Source organism: Pinus tabuliformis, chromosome 4_1 (assembly GCF_031772625.1).
Source record: "Pinus tabuliformis cultivar Carrire ecotype Pingquan chromosome 4_1, CPIR1, whole genome shotgun sequence".
In the NCBI taxonomy this organism is placed as follows: domain Eukaryota; kingdom Viridiplantae; phylum Streptophyta; class Pinopsida; order Pinales; family Pinaceae; genus Pinus; species Pinus tabuliformis.
This window is the reverse complement of record NC_142303.1, coordinates 590590392-590605160: the sequence shown is the minus strand read 5'-3', so window position 1 is coordinate 590605160 and position 14769 is coordinate 590590392.

The following is a 14769-nucleotide window of genomic DNA, read 5'->3' as shown; positions in this document are numbered from 1 at the left end:
TGCTGCAAAATGTCCTCCACAAGGCCCATCATGACAGGTGAGGAGGATGTCAAAGACTTCCTCTTCCCTTACACAACGCCTTAAGATCTGATCGGGGCCAAGCTTGAACAGATTGCCCCCAATCCATGTAAATGAGGCACTCTTTCTGATGATTTTGCTCTTCTCTTTTGAAGAGAGGTGCGAAGGAAACTGAGCTGAAACAAGGTAGTTTGCTATATCAGCAAACCATGGAGAGAGTACTGAGATAGCAAACAGATGCTCATCAGGCATCTGGTCATCCACCGTCCCATCTTCACCTGCAGACAAATCCAATCTAGACAAAAAGTCAGCAACAACATTTTCTCTCCCTGGTTTATCAACAATGGTTAGATCAAACTGCTGCAATAAAAGTAACCATCTAATAATACGAGCATTCACATCTGGTTTGTTCATCAAATATCTAATAGCAGCATGGTCAGTATGTACAAAAGTCTGGTAACCAGTAATATAATGTCGGAACTTGTTCAGTGCATGGACCACAGCTAAAAATTCCTTCTCGGTTACAGTGTAATTCAGCTCTGCTTTGGACAAGTTTTTGCTAACGAAGTAAATGGCATATGGAAGCTTTTGCTCAACTTGTCCTAAGGCTACACCTATGGCTTTGTTCGAGGCATCAGTGTGGATGTGGAAAGGTAGGGCCCAGTTTGGACCTCTCACGATTGGTGCTGACACCAACTTGTCCTTTAACTCATTCAAACTCCTCTGACAATCGTCAGTCCACTTAAACTCCACATCTTTTGCCAACAGACCAAACAATGGTGAGGCTAACTTGCTGAAGTCCTTAATGAATCTCTGGTAGTATCCTGCTAATCCCAAGAAACTCCGGACATCCCTTACCTTTTGAGGAGGTGGAACCCTCTTGATGAGAGCAATTTTGTTGGGATCCACCTGCAATCCTTGGGAAGAAATGGTATGGCCTAGCACGGTCCCCTCAGTCATTAGGAATTCACATTTTTCAGGACTAAGGGACAAGTTCATCTCGGTGCATTTGGTTAGGACTTTCCCTAGGTTGGACAAAGCTTCCTGGAAGTTGGCCCCATAAGGAGTAAAGTCATCCATGTATATTTCCACTGCATCATGGACCAACTCCGAGAAGATGCTCAAGACAGCTCTCTGAAAAGTAGCAGGAGCATTGCATAGCCCAAAGGGAAGGACCCGGTAGGCAAAGGTACCCCAAGGACAAGTGAAGGTGGTCTTATCTTGGTCTTCCGGGCTGATTTGGATTTGATTGTACCCGCTAAACCCATCCAGGAAAGAGAAGAACTTCTTTCCTGCCAGTCCATCCAACACTTGATCTATGAAAGGTAGAGGGAAATGGTCTTTCTTCGTAGCTTTGTTCAGCTCACGGTAATCTACACAGATCCTCCACTTCCCATTCTTCTTGGGAACCAACACTAGAGGGGACACCCATTCACTATCTGAGATGGGGCAGATGAATCCGGCATCCAACAGTTTTTGCAACTCTTCCTTGACAATGTCCTTAAGGGCTGGATTCATTCTCCTCCGGGGTTGCCTAACTGGTTTACAATCCTCTTTGATGTATATATGATGGGTACAGACCGAGGGATGGACTCCTTTCATCTCCTTATAGCTCCAAGCAAAAGCATCTAAGTGGCTGGCCAATAGGCTACACAACTCCTTCTCCTGGGAAGGAGATAGGGAGGAGTTGATCTTTAATGCTCTCTCAGGGCCGAACTCCACACTTTTGACTCTGGGAGTGACAGGGCTGGTTGTACAAAGGTCCACTAAGGTGCTAGCTTGGGAATCCTCCACCAACTTCTCTAAAGATAGTGCACTGGAAGGTGGATTCTGGATCAGGGTCTCAATCAAATCATCCTCGGTAGGAGGGTCTCTTCTAGTGGTATCTAGGGTGCACAGAGGTGCAGAGTACACCTCGTCTTCCTCTCCTTCCTCCAACCATAGTGGTAAATCATGCTCTAAAGAAGGTTGGGCAGGAGGGTATAGGACTAGCTGCTTGGACATGGGACCATTTTTGATGGTCATATTTCCTGCCCGACAACTTATGTAAGCATCTACAGTAGCTAACCAAGGCCTTCCCAAGATGAGAGGATATCCAGTAAGCTTGGCCTTTGGTTGCAGAACCAGGAAGTCTGCAGGGTATTCCCAAGAATCAATAGAGACCAAGACATCCTCCACCATCCCTTCGGGAGTCACGGTAGAGCGATCTGCTAATTGCAGTACTGTCGAGGTCTTCCTCAAGGAACCCTGAAGATTGAGTTTAAGCATGGTATCCCTGGTCATCACATTGATGGCCGCCCCCAGATCAATCAAGGTGTGGGGGATAATGGTTCCATTGATGTGAACACTACAGGACTTCCAGGATCTAGGTACTTTGGGCAGATGACTTGTCCTAGCATAAGGTCAGACAGTTGTCCTATGACATTGATAGTTGAGGCATCTTTCTTCCGTCTGCCTGGGTGTTTGAAACACTTCTCCTTAACCAGCTTGTTATATATTGGCACATCCTTGATGGCTTGGAGAAGTGGGATTTTTACACACAACTGCTTGAGCTCACCCAAAAGCTCATCTTCTTCTGGGTTAGGTTGTGTGGTGGCTGTTAGTCTCTCAGGAAGGGGTGGAATAGGCTTTGGTTCACTCTCCTGATGGTTTTCCTCATCCTCTGGGGGAGGAGGTTGGCGATCTGGAAGAGTCTTTCCAGATCTAAGATTGATCTCCTGGATCTCCATAGCATAGGTAGGGCATGAGGTCTCCCCAGTATATACCTGTTGAGCCTGTCTATTGTTGGGGTTCGGGTTCGGTTGAGCAGGCATCTAAGGTTGCCTTGGAGGAGCAGGAGGTAAAGGCTGAGGTTGAACTGGTGGTGGAGGCAAAATGGCAGGAGGAGTGTTGTATTGGGGCCTCCACCCCGACTGAGGAGCATTCCATTGAGGTTGTGGCTGGGTATGTGAGTGATATGGATGAGAAGTAGGTTGAGTGGGGTACTGAGGTGGATAAGACCATGGAGGAGGCATGGACCATGAAGGATGAGCAGGGGGACCCCAGGAAGGCATAGGAGTTGACTGGTTGGGGTTGTAATAAGCTTGAGATGCCCCTTGCATCCCCTGCTGATAAGGTCTAGATCCTTGAGGCCTCCTTTGGTTGATGAAGTAGAGAGGTTCAGTGGGGGCTTCGGTTCCTTGGTACATGGCTTTAAACCCAGGTAAGGTTGGACACTGATTTGTTGGGTGGTCCTCCTCACAAACAAAACACACTTCAACCGAATGCAATGGACATTCGTTCTTAGGGTGTCTTCTGGTGCACCTAGGACAGAAGACAGCCAAGGCTCTCTCAGCTTCTTCTTTCTTCTGCTGGATCCTGAATGTGTCCAACTGCATGGCAATGGTCTGTCTCACCTCACTCTTAAGATCTTCTAATTGGTTTGTAAACTCATGTTTGGAGAAAGGGACACCAGTGGAGAGGAGATTTCCTCTACCTCGTTTTCTAGCTGCCCTGGAATGATTTTGAAACACAGTCTTGATGTCCTCATAAGGCAGTTGGTAAATGTCCCCCCCAGCTAACATGTGAAGGGTGTCTAAGAGATCTTCAGGGACTCCTCGGAGTAGAACCAACTTGAGGGATTCAGGGTCAAGTGTGCACCTGGCCCGTTTATAGCTAAGTTGGAACCTATCCTCATAATCCTCTAAAGACTCATCATTCCCCATGGTCATTTGAAAGATCTCTCCCTTGGTTTCCTTGGACCTACAATAATCCCTATACTTGGTATTGAAGGCTTGCTGCATCTGAGCCCAAGTAGCGATGCTATTCCCAGGTAATCCCATGAACCAGCGTAGTGCTGCATCCTTAAGAGTGGAAGGGAAAAGCTTCAGCTTTTGCTCATCTTCAGTATAGTCATAGGTTCTACAAAGGACAAAAAACTCAAACAAGAAGGTATCAGGATCCTCAGTGGTCAGTCCATGGAAGTGAGGCAAGGCGGAGGGGCTAATGTTTTTCATTTTCATATCTCCATTGGTCTCTCGGATGGGGAAAGCTCCTTCTATTCTCTCATCTTCTCTCCTATTATCAGCCACGGCTTCAGATGGAGTGGTCTCTAACTCTTCTTCTTCTATAGGGTCTTGGTATATCTCAGGATGTTCACCTATAGGTTCCTCTGGGTCACTGTCACCAAAGAAGAGAGAAGGGTGACTCAGTGATGTGGTGGGGGTGTTTGGTAAGAATTTGCCTGATCTATCTCGGTTCCTACGAGGCATGAAATGGAAAGGACTTTTCTTTTTTTGAGTGCTTTTGCTTTTTCTTTGGTACCTGCAAAACTTAAACAAAGTGATCTACAACTAACTATATTGCTCAAATGAAATTGCATAATTGGAAAGCTAATCTAGGAAAGCAAGAAATATTAATCTAGGAAAGCAAGAAATATTAATCTAGGAAAGCAGGAAATGCTAATCTTGGAAAGCAGGAAATGTTAAGCTACTTTTGTAGAATGGAAATGAAATAAACTACTGAGCAGAAGTAAGAGTACGAAAGTAGAAGAAAAGCAACAATTACTAATACTCTGACGCTTCCCCAACAACGACGCCAAAAATATGGTGAGCTCCAGTATTGTAGCAATAATGCTACAACTCCTGGGGCTTCCTGTCTCTCATTTTATCAACCCGGTAGTTCGTACAAACTTGGAAGCGACGGTGCTATATGCACAAGTACTAGCTCTTGTCGCAGCTGTCACTTGGTCAGCTGGCACAAGTCCGCTAGGGCTCAAGCCAACTTCTATAGGCTCTCAGAAGAAGCTTGCTAATTGATGGACGAAAGCTAATCTCAAAGGAAAGCTACTTTACTTGACAAAAATGAACTGAAAGCAAATCAAAGCATGTAAACCTAGGAAACCCTAATTTGACTAGTCTCACCTCTACAATGCAAAGAATGTAAATGCAACTTCTACTAATGCTTTCATTACCTCTAATAAGTGAAAATGCATGGATCTAACTACTTGCATCATGAAAGTTATGTTTTTGTATTTTCCCTTTAAGTGTGTGGAATGATTGTGATCTTGTGCTAACTAGGGTTTGGTTGTGCAGATGGGATGGAGAAGGAAGGAAAGCGTGGGACAGGTTGGGGGGCTAGGAGAGGTCCCTAGGGATCCTTAGCATCCATCCACAGAGGTTCCTCGCATTCAGATGCTCAGCAACCAAGAGAGTGGCCTCCTACAGGATGTCTGCAGGGGATCCTACAGGATACTCTGGTTTCTACAGGATGTCTACAAATGGCTACAGGATGACCTACCATGAGTGTTTGGCGTGATGGAGGAGTGATGAAATGGTAGAGGGAGATGTGTAAGGTAGGAATGAGGCTGGTGATGGCTGTAGAAGTGGAAGAATAGGATGGGAAGTGAGTGTAGGGAGTAGGTTGGAAGGTAAAGGGCTATGTCAACGAAAGGGCTAGAGAATGGAAGTACGTGAGGAGTGAAAGACTTTGGGAGATGACAGAGCGGAGCAGGGGTCAAAGATGTGTTTGCATGCGTGATCAAGATGGAGGACGAAGTAATGGAATGAGAGAAAGCAGTGTAAATGGAACAAATGCTTGTGACTATCACCAAACCGAAAATGCATTAACTTAGACTACCTGTGCTTATAAATTCAATGAACAACAACCTAAACGCGAAGGAGAATGTGCATGAAGCTGTGGTAAAGGAGTGTGGTGCAAGTGTGAATCATGTGGAAGCATCTAACATAACGTGACTGTGTTTGCAACAATCATGAAATAAAGAAATGCGTATTTTTGGTGGTTAGTCATGGACTGCACTCCAATCCCAGATGAGATGGCAGTGAGCCTTAACAACCTTTTTGTTGGAGCTCCAATCGATTATATCTATCCTCTGCTACACTAAGCAAGTGGAAACAAATTCACCATAAGCAACTCCTATCTAACTCATGAAAAAGACCAACTTAACAACCTGTAATTCGAATTGCATGTGCAAATGAAAAGCTCAAAGTGCTGAAATGAAATGGAAACAACACTACAGCAGAGGGGATCTATGGCTCTCAGGTTGGGCCCTAACTTGAGAGCTATAGTCTCCTTAAGAAAACTCAGAACTAGATCAAAATCTGCCTTCTTTATTCATAATCTGATATCATGCCAAATTGGCTTACAAAAAGGAACAAAAACTGAGCTGTGCTCCAAAATTACAATAGCAATACGATAGTTTCAACAACTTATCCAAGGCTAAGGCCTCTATACTTATACAAAAACGATGATCCAACAAGTGTCCTTGATTTTAGGAGCTCGACTGTCCAACTAGAGTTTAACTGCAGATCATGTAGGACGGTCATAACTGTTGTTCCTGTAGAGCAGTTTATGACTGTTGTTCCTGTAGAACAGCTAGCTGCTTCTAAGCTCGGAGGGGATATGGATTGGAGCTCGGAGTTCTTGGTGGGAATCACGAGGAATGTCCCTAAGACCGTGGACATCCTCTCCTAAAAGCCAGCAGTGCCACCTCATTGTCTCCTTGTCTCCTTTTTCGTTGTCTTTTGCTCCCTTTTAATGCCAAAACCTGGAATCATAATGCATTAGTCACGTAGATAGAGTGCCTACCCGTCTTCCTAAAAACAACATGAATAAACTAAGAAATGCATGCATAAGCAATAAAAAATGAATGGTTTGAGCAAGTAGAATAGGCCAAAATGAGCCCAAATTGTACCAAAATTGGGGCTCATCAGTACTAGGCATGTTTTGGTCAAGATCTTATTCAAGTTTTCAATGCTTAGCCTTGTTATCACCTTATTTATGTTTATGGAAACTTATAGGAAGTTTTGGGTAGTGGTCTGGAGGCTTGCTTGAAAAAGTGGCATATATCGCGTGACCGCATGCACAGAACATGGGTTTTGGGTCATAACCATTAACAAACAGGCCTATGGGTGCAGTTATAGCCTCATAACCACATGCACAATGTGTCAAGGGTGCGGTTGGGGTGTTAAGTTAGTAAAAAATATTTCCATCTCATGGATTAATCACCTGGGGTGGTTGTCAGGCTCCAGAGTGATCTATAGCCCCTGAGGGATGTCAGGAAGTTTTCAGTTTGTAGGCCCCACTTCCATCACTAGAACTTGGAGGTCGGGCCATGTCATAGTATCATTCATCTCGTGTTTACCCTGGGGATCTTGTAAAAGCGAGTAAATGTGGGAGGAGGTCATTACACCAGGGATGGATTCTTATTGCTTTAAAAGAGGTATTGTGCATTTGGTAGAGTTTGGGCATGTGAGTGGTGTATGTGCATTGCAAGAGTATCTTATAAAACATTGTATAGAGATATAACTAATTGTAGTTTGCTTCACTTGTCAACCTTCTCCTCTTAGAGGTCCTCTTGAAATGAAAATGATGACAAAAAGGATTAATGAGTGACAACAAGAACAACTAAATGACTAATTAGGTATAATTCATAGTTGTTTTAAATTGCATTCATAATTGAAAATAAGTGATCGTCATTAAATATTGCATTGAAGTGAATTTTGTAACAAAAGGATATGGATGATAAGAATTTTATACACCCCATTAAAACTATAATGAGTGAGCTTAAAGAGAAAATATCCTTCAAACCTATACTTGTTTGATGCAATGTTCCACTCCCACACTGTAAGCAACCAAACCCTGAGCCTTTGTAATTTAAACTTCCTTCAATTATGCAAGCAAGAACAGTGAATGTCATAAGAGATGCTTGAGATTCATAAATCTTTGAAAGGTGCATAATATGCATAAAATGTTGGGATCAACCATGTTCGTCCAAGGAGAATTTAGAATAAATACTCATCAGATGCCTACCACACATCATTTAACATAAAGATTTAATATTATCACACATCTCCTAAATTGATTTGCGTTGCTTGATTGACACCCTAACATATGATAGTAAGAGAATAATTATGATCGTAGTTAATAGTGGAAAGAATTATTTGTTAATGATATGAACATAGATTTCATAGATTTCCCAACACATTAGAGGTTGTGCTAAAATACTTTATTGAATACCTTTTACTAAGTTTAGCATCTAGCCAACCAAGAAAGACCCTTATTAAAATTAGGTACATTCCTCCCCTTTCCTCCCCCCATCCTCCCCCCATCCTCCCCTCTACACACACACACATACACAAATTTACTTATAAATAAACTAATATGACTAAATAAATGCAACTTACACAACAAGTAACAAGGCACCTATAGTCAAATTTTCATAATAGGGTCCATTATTATCAATATTCCATTCACCTTCCCTTAAATGGAAAGGAAATGATCACATGTTTATTGGTATTTCTATGTATAATGCCTTGAGCAAGCCTTTCACCCCCCTCACTAATCGCTAATGCAAATTAAGCTCCTTGTTACCTTTGCCTGACCAACTAGGCTTCTTATGTCAGATCTTTCCAACTTGTGACAAGTTCAAAAATCGTCCTTTAGAAAATTGAATTGGGGATTGAATAATATTGTGAGTGATCTTTACATGATTACCCAAAAGGAAAAATGACCTTCGGGCTCTTCTTTAACACTAGTGAAAGTGAAGCCAAGCCAATTGTTAGTAATAGAGTTACATATATAAATAAAAGATCAAGTCAAAATTTCATAATGGAAGTCTTGGAAGCTTTTCAACATCATTGCAATATATGATCAAATGGAAAATATAGTAAGTTTACAACATCTTTGTAACTAAATCTATTAACGTATAAAATTTAATAGGTTTTGCACATTTAATATTTTTGGTTTTTCCACTTTGTTCCATATAAACATATATTCCCATATGTAGCTCATATAAAATTTATCTTCATAAGATCTACAAGAATCTATATATTAAAGAAGATATATTTCTTCAATAGCAACATTGAAGTGGTGTAGAAAAACAAAACATTTAAAGTAAAGTTTTTCATGCTGAAAGAATATGATATAAAATTCACAAATCAAGCATAAAAACTTCTAGTTTGAATTTATCACTAATTATAACCTCAAGTTAAAGGCATGAACATCTCAAATAACCCTAGAACATTACTTTATCTAACAAAAAAAAATCATTTCTCTTCGCAAAAGGTGTGTTCTATTATTAATGTCTATATGGGAATCTTTTTAGTAGTGGTGAGCATAGAGGGTTTAGATATATCGCAAAAGTAACGATATATCCTTTTTCCTTATAGATTTAATTAAAAAAATGTTATAAAATTAAATTAAATTAAAATATTTATAAAATATTTTGATTTTGAAATAAGTTATGGTCTTTGGGCATGTGGTGTTGATAAGTGATGGTATTGACCCATGGTATTGTAACAAAGCCTATTTACATGTTAATAATATCCACGGGAAATTGGTGGTGGTCAAGTGGGGGTGAATTTCCGTGGTTAAGAATCATGTCATATTGTTATAAAATATTTTGATTGTGAAAGAAGCTATTGTTTTTGGGCATGTGGTATTGATAAGCCATGGTAGTGGTCCATGGTATGGTAATATGTTATGAAACCAGCTCACAAAAAGATAGAAAAGAGAGATCCACGCCTTAGAATTCAGCCTCTTCGAGGGGGCAACCTCCTTTACATTACATAAATGAACAATTCTTGGATGATACAAATGACAAAACCTCCTTTCTATATATAGGAGTCTAAGGAGTCACTATATAATCCAGTCGACCTAACAATAATAATATAAAGCCACAAAAATAACAATAGAGGGATTCTATGGGGCACAGAAATAACAATATGGGGGTAATAGGGGCACAACAATATAAATAAGGGGTATAACTACAATAGTAATGGGGTAATCACTAGTATTATAGGGACCCAACATGCCCCTCTCCTTCAAAAAAGTGTTGTCCTCAACGCTTGAGTAGTTCTGGATACTTCTGCATAAAATTCTCATCCTCCCATGTGGAATCTTCAGCGGATAAGTTCTTCCACTTGATAAGATACTCTGAAATTGATCGATTTCGTAGCTGTCGAGTTCTTGTTTCTGTGACTGCTTCTGGTTCCAATATAATTTTTCCTTCCTCGTCAAGTTCTGGCAATATTGTTTGAATTGGGAGCTTGTCACCTATAACCTTCTTTAAACATGAAACATGGAAAACTGGGTGCAATCGAGAAGCTGCAGGAAGCTCCAATTTGTATGCCATAGTACCAATCTTTTGCAACACCTTGTACGGACCATAATACTTTGGTGATAATTTATTATCCTTCTTAGCTTGCTTTAGGGACATTTGCTTATATGGTTGTAGCCGTAGGAATACCCAATCACCTACATCAAAACTTCTTTCACTGCGATGTTGATCTGCCTGTTGTTTCATTCTATTTTGTGCCAACACGAGGTTATCCTTTAAGAGTTGGAGGACTTGTTGTTGATGTTCGATGTGATGTTCCACTGCCTGAACCTTAGAATTTTCTCTTAAATATGATGTGATGGATGGTGGTTGATACCCATAAAGTGCCATAAATGGGGTCATTTTTGTTGTTGTATGGAAGGAAGTGTTATACCACCATTCAGCCAGAGGCAACCATTTGACCCATTGTGTCTGTTTATCAGATACAAAGCAACGAAGATATCCTTCCAAACATTTGTTTACTATCTCAGTTTGCCCATCAGATTGAGGATGATAAGATGAGCTATGAGCTAACTGAGTACCAAGACAAGAAAATAATTCTGTCCAAAAATTTCCAGTGAAAATGGGATCTCTGTCACTTACAATAATCTTTGGGTTTCCATGTAGCTTTTGAACTGTTTCCATAAATGCAGTAGAAACTGTACTGGCTTTAAATGGATGTGATAATGCACAAAAGTGTGCATACTTGGTAAGTCTGTCAACTACCACCATGATGACACTCTTTCCCTCAGACTTGGGTAAACCTGTGATAAAATCCATTGAAACCTCCTCCCAACGTTGGCTTGGAATGGATAAAGGTTGTAATAGACCTGGTGTCTTAATTGTTTCAACTTTATTTTGCTGGCAAACCAAACATTCTGCCACAAACTTTTGAATATCTGATTTAAGGCCATCCCAAAAAAATTCCTTCTTAACCCTGTGGTAAGTTTTTAAAAATCCTGAGTGCCCTCCTAAGGGAGAAGTGTGCAATTCCATAAGAATCTTTTGTTTTAGCTGGGAATTCTTACAGAGGTATAAGCGATCTTTGTACCATAACGAATCATTTTGCCAGCTAAATGTATCAGAAGTACTGGAATCTTGTTGTAGCTTTCGAATAAGTGCCCACACTTCTTCGTCATTCTTCCATTCCTCCCTTGCTTCGTTTATCCAATCTGGTTGGATAATAGAAATGGCACACAACAATGCTTCCACATCCTCATCCTTTCTTGAGAGTGCATCTGCCACCACATTTTGCTTCCCTTTTTTGTAGATGATTTCAAAGTCATAACCCAACATCTTTGTGACCCACTTTTGTTGCTCTTCAGAGGATAATCTTTGTTCTAAAAAGTATTTAAGGCTATCATGATCCGTTTTTACCTTGAAGTGTCTTCCCATTAGGTAGGGTCGCCATTTCTTAAGTGCATGGAGTATTGCCAACATTTCCTTCTCATAAATAGCTTTGCTTAAAAACTTTCCCTTGATTGGACGACTTTCAAAAGCAATGGGTCTTTCATCTTGCATTAGAACAGCACCAATTCCATTTCCTGAAGCATCACATTCCACAATAAAGGTTTTTGTGAAGTCCGGTGTAGCTAAGACCGGTGCTTGGCACATTGCCTCTTTAAGATGTTCAAAGGCCTTTGTTGCTTCCGGAGTCCATGAAAATGAATCTTTCTTCAATAATGTTGTTAGAGGTGCTGCTATTCTCCCATAATTCTTAACAAACTTGCGATAATACCCTGTCAACCCAAGAAATCCTCGCAGATGCTTTATGGATGTGGGGATTTTCCATTCCTTAATGGCTTTAATTTTGCTAGGGTCTACCTTAACTCCTTCATGAGATACAATATGACCCAAATATTCCACCTCCTGGACTCCAAAGAAACATTTGGATCTTTTTGCATATAATTGTTTCTCCTCCAATAGTTGTAGCACCCTGTCAACATGTTCAACATGATCCTTCCAAGACTTGCTGTAGATTAGTATATCATCAAAAAATACTAACACAAATTTTCTAAGGAATGGTTTGAAAATTGAATTCATCAAACCTTGAAATGTTGAAGGTGCATTGGTAAGGCCAAAAGGCATGACCAAAAATTCATAATGACCCTCATGAGTTCTAAATGCCGTTTTCGGAATGTCTTCAATCTTCATTCTGATTTGATGATATCCCGAACGAAGATCCAACTTGGTGAAGTAAATTGATCCATGCAATTCATCCAGTAATTCATCAATAACAGGAATGGGGAACTTATCTTTAATAGTGAGCTTGTTGAGCTCCCTATAATCCGGACACATGCGCCATGATCCATCCTTCTTGTGCACCAATACTACTGGAGCTGAGAAAGAACTTTGACTCGGTTGAATTATACCAGCCTCTAGCATTTCTGCAACCATACGTTCAATTTCACTTTTTTGGACATAGGGATATCTGTACGGCCTGATGTTTGGAGGAACACTTCCTGGAATCAGATGAATAGATGATCATGACTACGCATAGGTGGGAGACCTTTGGAGTCTCAAATACCTTGGAATGATTGTCCAAGACTTTTTGGAGATCTAGAGAAATAGATGATTCCAATGTGGAAACATCTAGCGAACATAATTGTGCAATTACACCTCTTTGCTCCTTTTTTAGAAGCTTTGTCATGCCATTAGAGCTGATTATCTTTCCTGGTTTCCCTGCAATACCCCTTAATTCAACTTCCTTTCCTTCCGTAGAAAATTTGATGAAAAGTTCTTGAAAATTAAAAGCTATTGTACCCAAGGATTGTAGCCATTGGACTCCTAGTACAACATCAGCACCTCCCATTGGAATGGAAAGCATTGGGCTAGTCAATACATATTCTCCCATGGATAGCTTGATATTATGGCACTTTCCAGAGCAATTTATTGTTCCTCCATTTGCAATCATCACTTGACACTCTGGTGCTGGATATAGGAAGCAATTCAATTCTTTTGCTACCCTACAATGAATAAAATTGTGGGTGCTTCCTGAATCAATCAACACTATTACCTTTTTCTTCTTGATTTGTCCTTCTATCTTGATGGTTTGAGGAGTGGTAATTCCCGCCAATGCATTACAAGATATGGTCGGATTTATTTGTTCTTCATCTAGGCTTTGTTCCTGGAGTATATCTTCTTCTTTTGACCTTTCTTGCTCCTTTTCTTCTTCCTCTTCACAATCTATGTAGAATAATTTCTTCTCAGCACACTTATGACCTTTAGTGTATTTGCTATCACAACTGTAACAAAGCCCTTTTGCTCTTTTTTCTTCCAATTGTTGTGGTGTCAACCTTATAGGTTGTGGAAGACTAGGGGCAACAACACTTCCATCTTTATAGTTGTGAGTGGTATGCTTCCTGGTTGCCATAATTTTGCTTTCCATTTTTCTTGCTAACCTGAATGCCTTCTCTAATGAATCAGGTTCCCAAAGGCGCACATCATGTTGGATATTATCCTTTAAAGACCCTATGAACACATCAATCCTATGCTCCTCTGGAATATCTTTTACCCTTATGTTCAATTTTTGGAACTCCTCAATGTGCTCCATTACTGAACCCTTTTGTTTGAGACTTATCAATTGGCTAAAAAAAGTGTTGCTTTTTGTATCTTCATAATGTGCTATCAATTCTTCCGTAAAAATTGCCCAAGTGATAAATTGTTTACGAGAGCAAAGCCATTGATACCATACAAACTGATTTGGTTCCAAATATACAGTTGCCATACGTACCTTTTGTGCGTTTTGCACATTATTGAGATCGAAGAATTGCTCCATCTGTAATATCCATGTGGCGGGATCCTTGCCATCAAACTTCCTCATATCGATTTTTGGAATATGGTGATTCTTCGATCCAACATTAGCATCTATGGAATCATGATTAACATTTCTTTTGTTCTCATCATGAGTTTCCTTTACTACCTTTTCACCATTAGTGACCCTTTCTTGTAGCAACTTCTTCAATTCTTCCATGTCTGCCTTCAAATCTATCTTCAAATCATCCATCTTAGCTTCCATGCCCTTTATCTTAGATTCCACGCCATTTACCTTAGATTCCACGCCACTTATCTTAGCTTCTGTTAGCTTTTGTGAGCGTGACATTTGTTGCACTTGTTCTTGTAATTTTGATATATCATGTAGCATTTCTTCCTCTTCTTCATGAGTCATGCTAGAGCTTTCGAGTTCCTTACTAGGTGTTTGCATTTTCTTTCCTCGGGGCATCAGTTACCGATAATAATGCTTTACTATGCCCTTTGAATTCTGTTAAACCAAGCTTACACAAAAATTAAAAAAAAAACTACACACCTTTTTTCACTTTATAGAAGCCTGATATTGAATCTGATGTATCTCTGTAATTTCGGATCATCCAGTTCTGAAATTGCTACCTGTAGTAGCCTTCTGCGTCCTCTTTCCAATGCCACAAGTCTGAGCCAAATTGGATTCTCCAAGGAAGAGTTATGTGAAATCTCCCACAGTGACTTGCTTTTAGACTAGTTCAGTAGAGCGAACTTGTATGACGTGCCACGAGTCACTGTTTCAACCTTTGAATCTGAAACACACATACAAGAAACTACAGTCCATCCTCTTTCTGTACCTTCTTACGAAATTTCAATCCGATCCCCAGAGAGAAAGTTATGACGATTTTCCCCAGGTC